At 40.9% G+C, this 14,590-nt stretch overlaps 1 protein-coding gene across 5 annotated transcripts in view; it reads left to right on the top strand.

Annotated features, from left to right (window-relative positions):
* Positions 1–14,590, top strand: part of immp2l (inner mitochondrial membrane peptidase subunit 2) — a 55,743-nt gene that overhangs the window by 16,398 nt on the left and 24,755 nt on the right. The gene's annotated exons all lie outside the window — the stretch shown is intronic.

Raw genomic sequence — 14,590 nt, forward strand, 5'->3', positions numbered from 1 at the left:
ATCTTTCCTTTTGTGATGGAGGACCAGGTCCACTGATGAAAACTGCTGTTTTCAGAGAGCTCGCTGTGTTTAACAGTCCAGTAAAGTCCTGGTTCAGAGCCTCAGATTGGTGCTTGGACACATCATGTGACCCTGTATGTAGAACCATGGTTCTCACATCTGGGTGATCAGCCACAGCTTCTGAATTCTGTCCTGCAGGTCACTGATCAAATCTTTAGGAAAGCAGAGGACTTCGGTATTCTTTCCATACATCCACTGAACATCATTTACAGTAGAATCACCAATAATGAGAGTTTCAGGACCAGCCTTTAGCTTTCCCCGTGGGGCCTTTTCCTTTCTGATCGGCTTTTAGTCCTCACCTCGCAGTCCTGGGACAGATGGTCGTCCAATGAAGATCCCGAGTCCTCTGATAGTGGAGCAAATCTGTTCTGTAGTTCCACATTCAGGTGCTTTGGAGGTTTGTTGTTAACCTTCCCAGTCTGGGTTGTCCAGTCCTGTTTCCTACCATGTAGAGGGTAAAAGAAGTCCTTTGTTTTGTAGGGAGCGGAGGCCAGTCAGTCTCATCATAGACTTCAGCTCGTTGCGTCCGACCCGTGATACGTTGTCCTCCCTTTTCCAGAAGGCATGATTTACTTTTGTCTTTGCACCAAGACAGTTCCAGGGAGGATTTTTACCTGATGATTTATTGTAATTTATAGAGGCTGCTTCTTTTTTAGTAGTGTTATCTGTGCCTTGTAGCCATCTGTTAGCTTGCTCACCGCCGCTGTTGTGGGTCAATGAAAAGGTTGTTTCATTTCCATGCAGTCCATTTACTTCAATATTGACTTCAAGGCGGCAAACTTTCGCCTCCATCGCTGTTATCTTCTTAAATAGGTCTTGGTAGTCGTCTGTGGAGATGGAAGGCATCTTGCTGCTCTTTAGCCTAGCATTAGCACCTTTCCAAACTACTTAGCTTTAGCTGAGTGCTACGTGCAGGCTTCAGCTGTGTCCAGGCCACGCACACGGAGCGCTGAAGATAAACAACATAAAAACATAAAAGCATTGCAATGGTATTACAAAAGTAACTGTATTCTACATGCCCAGATTTAAAATAGTAACTTTAACCGAATACAGTTACTCATAATTAGTATTCTAAATACGTAACAGCGGTATATGTATTCTGTCACTCCCCAACACTGCATGTGGATCACATGAAAATGTTTCAAAACCACATGCATGCAAATATGGACCAAATATGGTTCACATTTGCATTTACATGTAAATCACATGTTCTTCATGTGTGGGTCACATGAAAATGTTTTAAAGTCCTGCTTTCACATGTGCACCATGTATTCTTCACACATGGATCAAATTCTCCATGTAGGAAATATTTGAAAATGTTTCAAAACCACAGTTTTGCACATGTGGACAACATGAAAATGAAGATGAAGATTCAATACCAAATGTTTGCGTGTGTATTCCACATGTTTTGCATGGGGGAGGGCAGCAGGGGCTACAGGGGTCCTCCAGAATTCGCCAGTCTCACAGCTTCCAGGAAGAAGCTGTTCCTCAGTCTGGTGGTCCTAGTGTTCTGCAGCCTCCTGCCTGAGGGGAGAGGGACAAACGGTGCGTGTGCGGTGTGAGTAGAGTCCTTCATGATGCAGGAGGCCCGTTTCCTGCATCTGAAGGTGTAAATGTCCGTGGTGGTGGGTAGACTGCGTCCCACAGTCCTTTGTGCAGCCTTCACCACCGTCTGCAGAGCTGCCTTCTCTGCCGCCGAGCAGCTGCCATGCCACGCAATGATGCAGGAGGACAGGACACGCTCCACCACACAGACACAACAGCAGGGAGCTGGAAGAATAACTGCATTGAAAACAAACTTTAAAAGAAATGAAATATAAACAAAGAAAATAGCGACGTCCGTTTTAAATGTTGTCATTGTCATACCTGAAACTGCACATACAACAAGACGCCCAATAGGATAATATTTCATGGAGCAAAATCAGGCTCCTACTAAACAAATTTAAAAGTCAGGCTTCCGAACACACAATCTACTAAATATGAGATCTTAACAGCAAATAAGAATTAAGTTAAAAAATGAAGTGACTTGACAAAGATAGAAATGTTTTGGTTGTTAGATGCAGCTTTAAGTCCCATTAATGCTCCCTTTCGTGTGTGAATAGCAACGTCTGTTTCAACCGCCATACGTCGCTGTCCTCATACTTCCATGCATGTTTGGCGTTGCCATCGTCTGATCTACTTCTTCTCTCTGGTTTTTTTTTTGTTGTTGTTTCCCTGGTCGCATGTCAGCTATTCTGCTCAGCACTGCCACACAATTTCTGCTGGATTTGCTCCGTCTTTTGCATCAAGTGATGGATAGCTAAGCTCCCTGAAAACCGACCAAATTACACGCGTAACCGATGCAGAAGGCAGACCAACCTGTACATGCAGTTCTGCATCGCGCATAAATGGGCTTTAACTGGAATGCACTTCCGGACAAACTGGATCATGCCCGGAAAACCAGGAACTATGACTGAAGAGTTTCCAGGATGGTAAGAAAGAGTTTGAAACGACCAGACAAATAGAAACCCTTGCAAATAAAATAAAATAAAATAAAACAAACGTGTTTCTTTAGTTTGAGGTGATGACACATTATTTTACTGCAGGAAACATGTCATTGGCCCTTTAATTTACTGGCAGTGCGGCCTCTTTAACACACTGTTTTGAGGGTGTGTCTGTGTGTGTGTGTGACAGAGAGAGAGAGAGAAAGTGTGTTTTGGTGGTTTGATGTGTAGACTGCCATTGTGGGCGGTTTCCATGGTAACAGCAATGTCCAAAGCTGATTGCATTGTGCTGTCCACATCTTTGTGCTGGATGTGTTTCTCCTCTTCATCAGACACTCTTATACGTCTCAGTGTTATTATTTAAAAGTCCGATAATCACCTAAACAAAAACCGTACATGATTCCTCCAGATGGTGCAGCTGTTCTTTTCACATTCAGGTGTTTGAAAATAGGAACACTGACAGGCAACACAAGATCAAGTTGGGAGTCGTACACTTACTCAGGCCCCCACAACTCATATTCTACATGCATATGCTCACACAAGTGTATGTATACACACACACACACACACACACACACACACACACACACACACGGACTAAGTAATCACCAAAGCTATTTATTATGGACCAACATTCACATAAAACTACAAAAAGCACTCGTCCAATGTTTTTCTCTTCTGTACCCTCATCAAAAGGTTCAATACAACAGTGAAAACAGGACTCCTGTATTAATGATGGTTTATGTTGAGATAAACAACATGACTGAATCATCTTGTCAGCAAATCATTTAGATGCCAGTCTACTGTAGTACATGTATTACACCAACACCAATATTTGCTACCACAGTAAAAAGAAGTAGTCAGCAGCAGCTTCACCGGATGTGATTTATGTAACATTAGAAAATGAATAATTGAGCATTCAAACATGATCTGAGTCACAGTCAATTACAAAATTAGAGCGGGAATCTATTCAGAGAGGACCAGAAGGATAATAAACTAAGTGCTAGCACGGCTCAGGCTGGAAAAAATCACATACTGTACCTTCCAACTGCAATGATAAAAGTGAGGAAAAACACCAGCAATGCAGGTTAACTAGCAAACCAGCGTTTGGGCGATGCATCATAACCAAAGATCCGTTGCTAGCCGACATATTCGTCTGGTTGTCACGGCTCCGGGATGCAGTTGCTCCACACAGGTGGGGGTCGCGTCGCCGGGAGGGAGCTAATAAATTTTTTAGCTTTGTCTGTTGAATGAAAAACTTCAGTTTTGCTGGCTGCTTTAATCTTCAGTGTGGCGGGTAAAGCAGGGTGAACTCCTTCAGCTCGGGCCGTATGAAAGGCTTGAGAGAAAGCCTGCTGACGCCTGACAGTATTGTTGCTGTAGTTTGGTGAAAATCAAACCGATCTACCATCTATTATGAGTGAAGATTTCTTTACAGCATGAAGAATAAGCTGCTGAGTTCTGTACCTAAGCTCAATAAAGATTAGTGCGCAGGGGCATCTTTTCTCTCGTCACTGAACACAAGGTGAGCTTGCATGAGCTCGCCCTCCATATCACCCAGAGTGTAGAACCACTTCGGGAGCAATTCTTTGAGAAACTGCACAGCAGTGGAGCCTTCGAGACTTTCTGGTAGACCAGTGGCACAATGTTACGGTCCTCCATGTCCGCTAGCTTTAGCTGCATCGGGCCCTCCTGGTTAACTAGCCATACAGACCGTATTTTGTTCAGCTCCACAATGATGGTGCTAAGGCTTTCGGTTACTGATACTAAGTCTAGTTGTATGGCTCATAACTTTTCTTCCACATATTCCCCCATCTGCTGGAGTTTACCAAATTGTACCTCCAGGTAGCCATGTTGTTTCTCAAGTACAACCTTTTTCTATGACCAGACATCCCTCTCGTCTTTACAGCAAGACCTGGTTCAGATGTCTTGCTTGAATCAGTCATGATGTTTTTACAAATGGTAGTAGAAACAAATGGCATAAAAATAGTTGTCACAGTGGTGAAAATCACCAGAAATGCTGGCAATGCTGGGTTGAGTGGATTGGCCTAAGCTGCCATCTGATCACGTGACTTGCTTGGAGCTGTTTCTGAGTTGGACAAGGACAGATGTGGACCTGTGTACAGACCAAGGAGCCATATTATCAAAATATCCACCTGTCAGTTTAACACAGCACACTAGCTAATATTTTATCTATGACACCAGGAAATCCCATATGGGACCTCCTTTATATCCAAGGTTTGAATAACCAGTAGTTTTATATTTTGGCTAATAGGAGAAATAACAGCACTGCAGCAATAGAAGGACGTTTTGACAGTAAGTAGTACCAAGTTCACTATTACAGCTACTTAAAAGGGTCATGAAGAGTTTCAAGCAGACCAGTCAGGCCACTTAAGTCCCAGGCTACTGTCTGTCTACGCCCGTGACCAGGTCCAGGCCTGCTGACAGGTTGAATGTGAGAGCGAGTCAGTTCCAATGCTGTGTTTGACTGTTTTAATGAAATTCATCTCAACCTGCACCCATATATTTTCTTTCATTTGCCTCCAGCAATACACAGACTTACATAAAATGTAGTAGTTTTTTATTGATCCTGAAAACAAATGAACAAAAAGATTTTTTTTTTCATAAAATCCAGTGAAATCCATCAGAAATGGGTGGCTGTGATCCCCGGGTCCAAGCAAGAGTGCATTAAAATCAGACCAGTTCTGTAATACATGAGTTTATGTAAACACTAACAAATACGTAAACAAAAACGGGGATGCCTGAGCTCAGTTAAAACCCCAGTTCCAAAAATCTGCATGTGTAAAATGTAAATAATGGAATTTAATTATTTCTAAATCTCATCAACCCATATTTTATTCACAATAAAAGATAAACAAATATCAGATGTTGAAACTGAGACATTTTACTATTTCATGGAAAATATTAGCTAACTTTGAATCTGATGGCAGCCACACGTCTGTAAAAACCAGGAGGCAAACTGGGAAACTGATCTGTGGTCAGATCGTCATTAAAAGGAAAAGAGAATGAATCAAACTGTAATCTTATGGGTTTCATCCATGTTGAATAAAATGTTTGAATATTGCGTATAAAATACTTGTATTCTCACGAGGTTATTATTTTTGTTTCTTTCATTAAACAGTACTCATATGAATGCTGTATTTTCGTACAGACATAATCTTTATAGAAGACGTCTTTAGCTACATTTAGAAGGACAAATATTTTAACTATCTGATTAAAATCAGTCTGATCAGATTCCAGCTGATATGTTTACATGGGCAGTAGATAAAGGTTCACAGTTAAAGGAGTCTTTACTATCCCTGTGTGGTAATTTGCTATGCAGCAAGCCGTAAAACAATCAATCGGTGCAACAATGAGACAGAAACAACAATAAATAGCAAAAGGATAATGATAAATAACAGAGAATAAAGAAATTTGTTCAGCAGAGCAATGGCTGCAGGGACGAATGAATATTTGTGTCTATTAGTTCTGCATTTCGGTAAGATGTACCTGTGCCCTGATGAAAGCAGCAGGAACACAGGAGCTGGGGGGGGGGGGGCTCTGATCCGTAAGGACTGAATGGACCTTGCTTATGACTCTGATGTGATAAAAGGCTGAGAGGTCCTTCAGGTTAATCCCTGCAATTTTACTACACGTTCTTACAATCCCCCTGCAATCTGTTTTTATTTTTGAGGGAAAGGGAGCTGTATTAAAAAATAAAAGAGAAAGTTAAGAGGGATAAACAAGAGTAAATAAAAAAGAGTAAACAGTTGCATAAAAGTACATCAACATCAAAACTGTGAACCTTTCGGTAAAAATTCATTTGCTGATGAGCCTTGTTGCAGACAGCATCAACATGAAGATCACAGGACAGTTTTTCATCCAAGTGTTATTAGTGTAGTTATTAACAATCTCCTCTGCTTGGGTCTCAGTGGAGGACACCTTCGAAAGTCAACAAGCATTTCTGTTGTAATATTTAAGTAGGGTGACCTACACCAGTCAGTGGATTTCAGTAATCAGGTCATCGATACGATAACTAAGTCGTCTGTGAATTTGACAGTGTCAGGAGTGTGGACAGAAGCTACTTAAAGTTTATAATAGAGACCCAGTTTTCTACAAACATAATGGTTTTAGACATAACATGGGCCGGTTATATCATTAAAACAAATAATCTCTGCATTCTGAATACATTAGATTGATAAATATGGTCAAGGCATAACTGAACATTTCTGCAACACTATTGAAGAGAAACAGGACACTAGAACACAATAGAAACAACAATGATGTGAAAATTAACTCATCTGATGACAGAGTTCATGATGCAATTAATAATTAGTCCAGAATTAGCTGAACAGTATTGGGAGTTGCTTTTTTTATTGATGATGGAGATGGAATGAGACATTTTTAATTTCTCATCCAGCTCATTCCAGATCTGCACAAAAGTGCAAAGGAAGGAAAACTGGAATGAGGTAGGAATGAGGTTAACGAGATAACAATGAGGAACCATACTATGTGTTACACCAGATAAAATAATGAGGCTCAAATGAAGTTTTCTAAAGGGTGAGACGTACAGAGAGCAGAAGACGATATTAAGAACAAAGCTGCGTATACGTATTTCCTCTATATTTGAAATGAATGAATTCATCAATAAGGATCCCAGGAACTTTGTAAAGCAGACTCTTGTAATTTCATCTCTATTTATGAGACAAATTTGTTTGGTATCAGGTTTTTTTTATTAGAACAGAAAACAAAAGTTTGTTGCACTGAAACTAAAATCACTATTTATGATTTCTTCAAGTTTGTTTGGATTTTTCTGGTATAAAAACAAACTTGTGTCATCAGTAAATAATATTTTATGTAATGCAGACAATAAATGAACAAAGTCAATAATATACAAAGTGAATAGGGGGAGGTGTGAGGACCTACAGCAGCCTGCAGCTTCCGCCAATTAGAGCCTGCATGGTTGACATGGCCTTCATCACAGCAACAAAACGATTACTTCATGTACTCTAGGAAAACATCATGGGCAAGAATGGAGTTTAAAGCAGGCAAGTTACACAGCATCTCTGTGGTCAAAGGCCAATTAATAAGCAAGCGGTTCTACATCAGCGATGAGCCGAATTCCAACAGTCCCAGAGAAAGCCATTAAGAGCCTTGGACGATGGCATGACTCAGACCTCGGAGACACCCAGCTATTGATAGATCTAGAAAAAATGCTGATGCCATAGTTACCTTGTTCAAATGCATCACTGATCTTTTCATTTAGATCAAGTGCGACCATAGTATTTTTCTTTCTGAAGCCATGTTAGGATGGGACTATGATGGTTTCAGTCCACAACCTGTGAATTACTGATGTTCTTCTGGAATCTGTCTGTATTTGAAGTGTTGGAAGGTTTTTAAGATTCAGGCAGTCTGGTGTGTTTTCACCCCAGCAGCAGCAATGCTGCCCGGCCGACTGGCTGAGGCTGCATCATGGTTGCCATCAACGATCGATCGGCAGAGTTAATTGTTCTAGTTATCTGATGTTCCTTAACTGGAACTTTAAGGACACCTACAAGCCCCCTGGAGATAATAATGGAGATAGGAATAAGGACAAGAGGACATGTCGATGTAACATGTGCATTGACTAAATGCAGCAGGGTGGAGGTAGAGATGAAGGTCGTTCTCTGGTCCAGGATTCTCCGTTTGACGTGTCTGGTATCTGATGAATGAAAAGTAACTACTTACCATCTTTACGCTGGTATCTATGCAAGAATAGAAAAAATCAGGGACGAAGTTTTGATTTCGGGGGGGGGGGGCAGACGTATTTTAATAAAACTAATCTTTCAGCTCACCGTGTTTTCTAGTCGTTCTTCTAGTTTATGTTGCAGCTTTTAAGCTTAATACCTTTCTTGGTTTGACTGGTTGTAAAGCATATAGCAAAACATTTCACTCAATTCTGTGTTTCACCTTGTTAGTCATCTTCACACCAACTCAGTACCACCAGTTTTACTTATTTATGGAATATCATCATTTACAGAGCACCACCCAGTGGTGGGCAGGTCAAACTGGCACCACAGGAGGAATGAAACTGAATAAAATGTCCATTATTCATAATGAAGTATTACATTTTATTTTAAATAAGTGTAACACAGAACCATTGATTTTTTTTGTAAATGAAAAGTGAACAGCAAACTTCAGAAGGGTCAACATAATGAACTCAACCAAAGTTTCCAAACTCATGTTTTACATATTTATGGAATATCATCATTTACAGATCATTGGCAGAAATAAATTCCTGACAGTTTCTTCTTGTTCAGGCATCAACTCTTTCTTCGTGTATGTGACAAACGGCCACATTAAGGTGTTTCTGCCTCATACAGGTGCAAAGCCAGGTCTTTAACCTCCTCAGCTTCAGTGGACATGTTGGAAGAATCAACAACAATCACAAGGACCTCTACCTGGTCAACAAGACCTCTACCTGGTCAACAAGACCTCTACCTGGTCAACAAGGACCTCCACCCGATCAAAAAGACCTCTGACTTCAGGCAGCATGCCTCTCATGATGTCTGGTGTTTGAACTTTGAAAGCTCTGATCCAGATTATCATCGCTAGCGTTTGTCATAATGCTTCATGTCATGACTAACACATGATTATTCTTTTAACCTCATCTCTGAGCCTCCAGTCTCTTCTTCTCCATCTCCTCCAGCTTCTCCTACTCTCCCTCCTCCAACTTCATCTCCTCCAGCTTCTCCTACTCTCCCTCCTCCATCCTCTTCTCCTCCATCTCCTCCAGCTTCTCCTACTCTCCCTCCTCCATCCTCTTCTCCTCCATCTCCTCCAGCTTCTCCTACTCTCCCTCCTCCATCCTCTTCTCCTCCATCTCCTCCAGCTTCTCCTACTCTCCCTCCTCCAGCGTTTACTCCTGCATGTCATTCTGCATCTCTACTCTCCATCACCTGACAAAAATAACTTGGTGCATGACATGAACAGTGTCACTTTTTATAGGTTATTTTGCTGTTTTTTTTACTGGAGATCAGATTAAATGTGAAAATCTGAACTAAAAGGAGTTTGACTCTCCTGGTTCAGAGTTTCTTGTTTTTACTGACTTCCACACCACACTCTTCTTCTCTGAAAGAGGTTACATGAAGTAAACAAGATGCTGCTCAGGAGGTGGATATCAGTCATATCTTTTGGTCTTTGATCGCTGTGTCCATCATCTGTCCATAGACTGCCACGTCAGACTTGTGGTATGTTTGTATTTTAACAGCGAGCTGGATGGGCTGCATAGTCCACCGTGCACTCAGAGCCTATGACCTGCTCCATGTTGTTGGACCAATGACAAAGAAAAGTAAAAAGGATACACAGGAATTATTACGCTTGGAGAAATTAATAGAGGAAGAAAATGTAAGATTGGAAATCATGCAGACTAAATATGACTGGAAAAAAAAGTGAATGAATGATTGAGATGTCAGATAAAATACAGAAATATTAATTTTGGAGATAAGAAAATTGAAAATTGATCTGAATACAGGACAACCCTGATTATAAGACTAAGATTAATCATCAGAAAAACACTTTGATAAACAAGATTTACTTTGCTTAAATAAACTATGTTTTATTGAAATTCTGAGAAAATCATTGAAATAATAATTCCAGACTAATGTGATTTTTGATCTGTATTGCATATGTAATATCTACATGTAAATGAACCACTCACTCAGCCATTTAGAATTTAAATACTAGTAATTCATGAACCATAAAAGTGAGATCATTTTGTGAAGCAGTTTGAATATAAAAAAACAGCAAACATAATATTGCATTAAAAGATCTGTGCAGTAAAACAATATTGAACCGTAGCAGAAATATCGTTGCAATGAAACATTTAAGTCTTGCAATGCTGCAGCTAGAAGGCAAACTGTCTAAACTTTGCTCAGTAAATGTCTCATCACAAGTCGTTTACTCACGTTTTCTGCCTCGCTGTCCTCGCCGTCACTCCCACTCATGCTGCAGTCCTCCTCTCTTCCTGCAGAGCATCGTCCTCACTCCCATCCAATGCATTTGATATGCTGCACTGTTTAAATCCACTGATGATGCTCTCTGGTGTTACTTCATCCCATGCCTGGAGGATCCATTCACAAAGCCCGCATAGAGCTGGCTTTTGAATTTTTCCAGACGGTGTGAGTGTGTGATCACCGGAAAGGAGCTACACTGTTGTGCAGATTATCCTTGAAAGGCTTGCTAACCACCACATCCAACACCTGTATCTGGCTCGTCACCCCCGTGGTAAGTCGCTGTTCATCTTCCTCTCTTTGACAGCATCAGTCAGCTATTCACGGAAAGCATCAATAAAGAGCATATTTTTCTTTTTTCTAAAAGTCCTGTCTCCCACAAGTTCACTCTCCATCCAGCTCTTTTCCTGAACACGTACAACAATGCCAGCCGGCTTTGCCTCTTTCAGCACTTTGCGTTTTAAAATGACATATGGGGGCAACTTTGTCCCGTCTGCATGGCGGTGACCCAACTATTTTCATTTCTAGTTGACTTCACAATAACACACTTCTCACCTTTTTGTGCACTGTCAACTAGGGCTGCAACGAATGACTATTCTGATGGTCGATTAGTCACCGACTAATAAAACGACTAGTCGACCAATCGGATTCTGTATCTCATCATTATTAAATGGATCTTATTTCACTTTCAGCTTTAGGGCTTCGATGCATTATCCTTCTGCACCAGCCAATGCTGGCTTTAAACTTGGAGGTGGGTATGTTTAACTCCTTGGTAATGGCTTTCAGGTGAATGATAGCTCCGGTAATGAGCATGCCTTTTTTCCGTTTCTCTTGGAAGTGGCCGCTTTGAGGACCACGATATGCTTTTCTCTCAATGTTAGCATTTTTCAGACTGTCTTTTTGGACGCTCCATCTTCGAACTTTACCCTCTGTAACTCCATATTTCTTGGCTGCCTGTCAGTTGTTTGATGCCTCTCCTGCATGAAACACCATTTTCCTACAACTGCCATCATGACTCTGCCTCACTTGTCTGTTAACTTACCAGGCTTTTGGTCCACTCTGCTCTGGACAATCACCGCGCCTCTCCACGGCTGTGTCCGAATGTCCACCCTACTCCCTACATAGTGCCCTATATAGAGGGTATATAGGAGTGTCCGAATGTCCAGAGAGAAAAAAGTAGGGCACTCAAAATAACCCACAATGCACCTTGAAAAGTAGTGAGCATCAATGGTCCCTAGACAGGTCAATATAGACCACAATGCATTGCGGGCAGAAGCTCAACATGGCGCAAGGAGGCGAAAAAATTGAGCTGTGAGAAATTACCAATAAGCAAACAAACAAAGAATAAAATACAACATAAGGCGTAAAATAAAAATATTTACACACAACTTTGGATTGGGTTTGGAATGACATCTTGACGTGGGTTGTGGTTGCCGTGGTGACGGTAATCACGTGGTTTGTGGCGAGGAAAAAATAGGCAGCTTCGTGTTCGAATCGCCAAGAGAATGAGTCACTATGTAGTGCAGCCCTATGTAGTGAAGGGGGGGTTGGGGAGTAGGGTGGACATTCGGAAACAGCCCATTTTTCATGTCCTGTCACTTCTTCTCTGCTGTTACAGCCACAGTGAGGTCACTGGCTTAAACAAAGCCGGCGCCCTCTGCTGTTACGGTTGTGTCACAACCCCAGACAACAGTTAGCATGTGTCAATGGTTAGAGCCCGGTTATAAGAGGACCCTACGTCTTCACAACAAAAAAAAAAACCTTCGGGTCTATAAAGTAAATACAGGAAAATTAATAAAAGAGGAGAGAGTTTTTAAAAAGCACCAAATAAATAAATAGATTAAACTGAAAATTACATGGAAAAGTAAATAAATATGTTTGTTAATACAAAGGTTTTTATTAGTTTTGTTAATGAAAAAAAATTCTTTTCAAATTTCTTTTGTTGTCACTAACGCGAAGGGCCATGAATGACTACTGCCTATGTTTTATCTCAAGCTGTGCACCTTCAGCACCCAAATGAAGTGTCTCTTACTGAAGTGCTGTGTTGTGATAAATCATGATTTGATCTATGACACCAGATTACAAAGTCGTGGCCACGGATGTCATGGTAACAGACCATTGCAGTAAATAATTTTTGGGCTTTTGAGTTGGACATATGTTCCCCCAGGGTTGTAGTTACACTTTAAGTATGACACCCAGTAAGCTCAGTTACAGTTATTATTTATATTTATATATACAGTGGTCCCTCGTTTATTGAGGGGTTACACTCTGAATGAAATCTGCAAAATGATGACCTTATTAATTTTTCTCAGTTCAAATACAAGTTAAGGCCTAATTATCCCTCCTCTGGGTTTTTATAGACCTTTCCCAAACTATAATGAACATTTATAACATTCTCACACACTTTAAACACACACATATATTTAACAACATGAATTTCTTAATCATCTTAATCTTAACGGCACATTGATGTTTACCAACCAATCAAGACACAACACACGGTGGGCTGATTCCTACCGTAAGCTTTGGACATAGAATGGTTGAAATAGGATTTACATATACTTAAATATGCAGTGCTGCATACAAAAACAAATCTGTGAAACAGCGAGACTGCAGAAGATGAAGATGAAGATGAAGAAGATGAACTTGATATGGCGAGGGACCACTGCATCTCAGTGTTAAAATACAATCAGATTATATATTAACTGCCCATAAATATGTGCTTAATTATCACATGGTCTAAAGTTAATTGTCTATTTTCATTGCATCAGTAACCCATGGCCACAAGTTTTTTTTTTTGTTTGTTTTTTTTTTAATGTTGATGTCACCAGACGGACTCGGTAAGTGCCAGACAGAAAACGTCTCTTCATTTTGATAAACCTGTTTCCAGTTTGTTTACATGAGACGCAGCACTGCAGCAAGACTGACTGACGAGTGGCGGTGGGTCCCGTTAGGGAGTTCTGCTCCGGTCGACCACTGTCAATGCAAACTCGCCACCGTGTCACTGCTCTGTAGCGAGTCTAGGTTAGTCGGCCCTCGAGCCCCTTCTGGCTCTTGGACCCAAGCCTTTAACTGGTGGCAATTGAATTCTCTGCATGTGGTTTCTCTGTGTGTTTAGAGCCAGTGAGCAACGAATTATGATAAAAAAAATTTAATCCCAGGTATCAGGAACTGAAATTTCACATTAGGATTAGAGTAACCTTTCAAAATCTCAGTTATTTTAAATGTATATACATGTTCATTTCCACATGTGTGTAGTAATAGTGAACTGACTCAGGTCATAATACAAACTGAAGTCAGATCTGTTAAGAAAGATATAAAAGACTGAACAAATTATCTCCCTGCCTTCGAAATGTTTTAGATTTACATATATAAAATTTAAACCTACTGTGGCCAAATTCAAAATTACAGTTATTTTTATTAAAACATTACAGTTAAAATCTTCTGTTATTTTCATATTTACCAAATTTATCCTGCCGGCCACATTGGACCCTTTTGGGGAATGGTTTTGGCCCCCAGGCCTTGTGTTTGACACCCTTGCTCTAAATGACGTGATATCACCTCTACATCATCCTTTTTCCATCTTAATAGCTGAAATACTCTTAATTGGCGAGTGGCTGCCATTATCACCAGTTGTAGTGTTCGCCACCCTATTCTGGACTGAAATGCTTTGTCCTGGTTTTGTGGTCCCAGCTCATCCCCGACACCAGAAGAATCCAGTAGCCATGAGCTGTGGAGGGTCATCCAGGGAAGGGCATGGCTGGGGCAGCGTGTGACCCGTTCAGCACCTTCCTCTAATGGCTCATATTTTAGCTGCTGTGGCGGAGACAAATGGCCCTGCTCTAAAAGCCCCGTCCAAGCTGCTAAAACCGGGTTGATATATGACCAGGCCTGCTGATAAATGCCCCCCATCACTTTCCACATGGAGCCGATTCATCACTGCACCGGGCATTGTGCTGGGAATCCATATTGGATATTTAATTACAGGGAATGTTGTCCATTTTAAAAAACAGTGGCTTTGCCAATGTTTTCACACTTTTTTACACATACCTACTT

Source organism: Melanotaenia boesemani, chromosome 10 (assembly GCF_017639745.1).
Source record: "Melanotaenia boesemani isolate fMelBoe1 chromosome 10, fMelBoe1.pri, whole genome shotgun sequence".
NCBI lineage: Eukaryota > Metazoa > Chordata > Actinopteri > Atheriniformes > Melanotaeniidae > Melanotaenia > Melanotaenia boesemani.